Source organism: Triticum aestivum, chromosome 1B (genome assembly GCF_018294505.1).
Source record: "Triticum aestivum cultivar Chinese Spring chromosome 1B, IWGSC CS RefSeq v2.1, whole genome shotgun sequence".
NCBI lineage: Eukaryota > Viridiplantae > Streptophyta > Magnoliopsida > Poales > Poaceae > Triticum > Triticum aestivum.
The window spans coordinates 555,810,284-555,815,348 of NC_057795.1; positions in this window are offsets into that span (position 1 = coordinate 555,810,284).

Here is a 5,065-nt window from a genome sequence, read left to right on the forward strand (position 1 = left end):
CCAAATGCTTTGATCACACTATCAAAGTGTTTATTCCAACTCCGAGAGGCTTGCACCAGTCCATAAATGGATCACTGGAGCTTGCACACTTTGTTAGCTCCCTTTGGATTGACAAAACCTTCCAGTTGCATCATATACAACTCTTCTTCCAGAAATCCATTCAGGAATGTAGTTTTGACATCCATTTGCCAAATTTCAGAATCATAAAATGCGGCAATTGCTAACATGATTCGGACAGACTTAAGCATCGGTGCGGGTGAGAAGGTCTCACCGTAGTCAATCCCTTGAACTTGTCGAAAAACTTTCACAACAAGTCGAGCTTTGTAGACAGTAACATTACCGTCAGCATCAGTCTTCTACTTGAAGATCCATTTATTCTCAATTGCTTGCCAATCATCGGGCAAGTCAACCAACGTCCATACTTTGTTCTCATACATGGATCCCATCTCAGATTTCATGGCCTCAAGCCATTTTTGCGGAATCTGGGCTCACCATCGCTTCTTCATAGTTCGTAGGTTCATCATGATCCAGTAGCATGACCTCTAGAACAGGATTACCGTACCACTCTAGTGCGGATCTTATTCTGTTTGACCTACGAGGTTCAGTAACAACTTGATCTGAAGTTCCATGATCATCATCATTAACTTCCTCACTAATTGGTGTAGATGTCATAGGAACCGGTTTCTGTGATGAACTACTTTCCAATAAGGGAGTAGGTACAATTACCTCATCAAGTTCTACTTTCCTCCCACTCACTTCTTTCGAGAGAAACTCGTTCTCTAGAAAAACTCTTAATTTAGCAACAAAAGTCTTGCCTTCGGATTTGTGATAGAAGGTGTACCAAACAGTCTCCTTTGGGTATCCTATGAAGACACATTTCTCCGATTTGGGTTCGAGCTTATCAGGTTTAAAATTTTTCACATAAGCATCGCAGCCCCAAACTTTAAGAAACGACAACTTTGGTTTCTTGCCAAACCATAGTTCATAAGGCGTCGTCTCAACGGATTTTGATGGTGTCCTATTTAACGTGAATGCAGCCGTCTCTAAAGCATAACCCCAAAACGATAGCGGTAAATCAGTAAGAGACATCATAGATCGCACCATATCAAGTAAAGTACGATTACGATGTTCGGGCACACCATTATGCTGTGGTGTTCCAGGTGGCGTGAGTTGCGAAACTATTCCGCATTGTTTCAAATGTAGACCAAACTCGTAACTCAAATATTCTCCTCCATGATCAGATCGTAGAAACTTTATTTTCTTGTTACGATGATTTTCAACTTCACTCTGAAATTCTTTGAACTTTTCAAAAGTTTTAGACTTATGTTTCATTAAGTAGATATACCCATATCTGCTTAAATCATCTGTGAAGGTGAGAAACTAACGATATCCGCCACAAGCCTCAACATTCATTGGACCACATACATCTGTATGTATGATTTCCAACAAATCTGTTGCTCTCTCCATAGATCCGTATAACGGCGTTTTAGTCATCTTGCCCATGAGGCACGGTTCGCAAGTACCAAGTGATTCATAATCAAGTGGTTCCAAAAGTCCATCAGTATGGAGTTTCTTCATGCGCTTTACATCGATATGACCTAAACGGCTGTGCCACAAATAAGTTGCACTATCATTATCAACTCTGCATCTTTTGGCTTCAACATTATGAATATGTGTATCACTACTATCGAGATTCAATAAAAATAGACCACTCTTCAAGGGTGCATGACCATAAAAGATATTACTCATATAAATAGAGCAACAATTATTCTCTGATTTAAATGAATAACCGTCTCGCATCAAACAAGATCCAGATATAATGTTCATGCTCAACGCTGGCACCAAATAACAATTATTTAGGTCTAAAACTAATCCCGAAGGTAGATGTAGAGGTAGCGTGCCGACCGCGATCACATCGACTTTGGAACCATTTCCTACGCGCATCGTCACCTCGTCCTTAGCCAATCATGGCTTAATCCGTAGCCCATGTTTTGAGTTGCAAATATTAACAACAAAACCAGTATCAAATACCCAGGTGCTACTGCGAGCATTAGTAAGGTACACATCAATAACGTGTATATCACATATACCTTTGTTCACCTTGCCATCCTTCTTATTTGCCAAATACTTGGGGCAGTTCCGCTTCCAGTGACCAGTCTGCTTGCAGTAGAAGCACCCAGTCTCAGGCTTAGGTCCAGACTTGGGTTTCTTCTCCTGAGCAGCAACTTGCTTGCTGTTCTTCTTGAAGTTCCCCTTCTTCTTCCCTTTGCCCTTTTTCTTGAAACTGGTGGTCTTATTGACCATCAACACTTGATGTTCCTTCTTGATTTCTACCTCCGCAGCTTTTAGCATTGCGAAGAGCTCGGGAATTGTCTTATCCATCCCTTGCATGTTATAGTTCATCACGAAGCTCTTGTAGCTTGGTGGTAGTGATTGGAGAATTCTGTCAATGATGCTATCATCCGGAAGATTAACTCCCAGTTGAATCAAGTGATTATTATACCCAGACATCTTGAGTATATGCTCACTGACAGAACTATTCTCCTCCATCTTGCAGTTGTAGAACTTATTGGAGACTTCATATCGCTCAATCCGGGCATTGGCTTGAAATATTAACTTCAACCCCTGGAACATCTCATATGCTCCATGACGTTCAAAACGTCATTGAAGTCCCGGTTCTAAGCCGTAAAGCATGGCACACTGAACTATCGAGTAGTCATCAGCTTTGCTCTGCCAGACGTTCACAACATCTGGTGTTACTCCTGCAGCAGGTCTGACACCTAGCGGTGCTTCCAGGACATAATTCTTCTATGCAGCAATGAGGATAATCCTCAAGTTACGGACCCAGTCCGTGTAATTGCTACCATCATCTTTCAACTTTGCTTTCTCAAGGAACGCATTAAAATTCAACGGAACAACAGCACGGGCCATCTATCTACAATCAACATAGACAAGCAAGACACTATCAAGTACTAAGTTCATGATAAATTTAAGTTCAATTAATCATATTACTTAAGAACTCCCACTTAGATAGACATCCCTCTAATCTTCTAAGTGATCACGTGATCCAAATGAACTAAACCATGTCTGATCATCACGTGAGATGGAGTATTTTCAATGGTGAACATCACTATGTTGATCATATCTACTATATGATTCACGCTCGACCTTTCGGTCTCCGTGTTCCGAGGCCATATATGTTATACGCTAGGCTCGTCAAGTTTAACCTGAGTATTCTGGGTGTGCAACTGTTTTGCATCCGTTGTATTTGAACGTAAAGCTTATCACACCCGATCATCACGTGGTGTCTCAGCACGAAGAACTTTTGCAATGGTGCATACTCAGGGAGAACACTTATACTTTGATAATTTAGTGAGGGATCATCTTATAATGCTACCGTCAATAAAAGCAAGATAAGATGCATAAAAGATAAATATCACATGCAATCAATATAGGTGATATGATATGGCCATCATCATCTTGTGCTTGTGATCTCCATCTTTGAAGCACCGTCATGATCACCATCGTCATCAGCGCGATACCTTGATCTCCATCCTAGCATCATTGTCGTCTCGCCAATCTTATGCTTCTACGACTATCGCTACCGCTTAGTGATAAAGTAAAGCATTACAGGGCGATTGCATTGCATACAATAAAGCGACAACCATATGGCTCCTGCCAGTTGCCGATAACTAGGTTACAAAACATGATCATCTCATACAATAAAACTTAGCATAATGTCTTGACCATATCACATCACAGCATGCCCTGCAAAAACAAGTTAGACGTCCTCTACTTTGTTGTTGCATGTTTTACGTGGCTGCTACGGGCTGAGCAAGAACCGTTCTTACCTACGGATCAAAACCACAATGATAGTTTGTCAAGTTGGTGTTGTTTTAACCTTCGCAAGGACCAGGCGTAGCCACACTCGGTTCAACTAAAGTTGGAGAAACTGACACCCGCCTGCCACCTATGTGCGAAGCACGTCGGTAGAACCAGTCTCGCGTAAGCGTACACGTAATGTCGGTCCGGGCCGCTTCATCCAACAATACCGCCGAACCAAAGTATGACATGCTGGTAAGTAGTATGACTTGTATCTCCCACAACTCACTTGTGTTCTACTCGTGCATATGACATCTATGCATAAAACTAGGCTCGGATACCACTCTTGGGGAACGTAGTAATTTCAAAAAATTTCCTACGCACACGCAAGATCATGGTGATGCATAGCAATGAGAGGGGAGAGTGTTGTCTACATACCCTTGTAGACCGTAAGCGGAAGCGTTAGCACAACACTGTTGATGTAGTCATACATCTTCACTATCCGACCGATCAAGTACCAAACGTACGAGACCTCCGAGTTCAGCACTCGTTCAGCCCGATGACGTCCCTCGGACTCCGATCCAGACGAGTGTTGAGGGATAGTTTCGTTAGCACGACGGCGTGGTGACGATGATGATGTTCTACCAATGCAGGGCTTCGCCTAAGCACCGCTACAGTATTATCGAGGTGGACTATGGTGGAGCGGGGCACCGCACACGGCTAAAAGATCAAACGATCAATTGTTGTCTCTATGGGGTGCCCCCTGCCCCCGTATATAAAGGAGCAAAGGGGGTGCGGCCGGCCAAGGGGAGAGGCACGCCGGGAGGAGTCCTACTCCCACCGGGAGTAGGACTCCCCCCCTTTCCTAGTTGGATTAGGACTTGGGAGGGGGAAGGAGTGGAGGAGAAGAAGGAAGGGGGGGTGCCGCCACCCACTCCTTGTCCTATTCGGACTGGGGGGGGGGAGGGGCGCGCGGCCCAGCTCTAGCCGCCTTGCCTCTCTTCCACCTAGGCCCACTAAGGCCCTTTATGTTCCTGGGGGGTTCCGGTAACCTCCTGGTACTCCGGTAAAATCCTGATTTCACGCGAAACACTTCCGATATGCAAACATAGGCTTCCAATATATCAATTTTCATGTCTCGACCATTTCGAGACTCCTCGTCATGTCCGTGATCACATCCGGGACTCCGAACAACCTTTGGTACATCAAAACATATAAACTCATAATATAACTGTCATCGTAA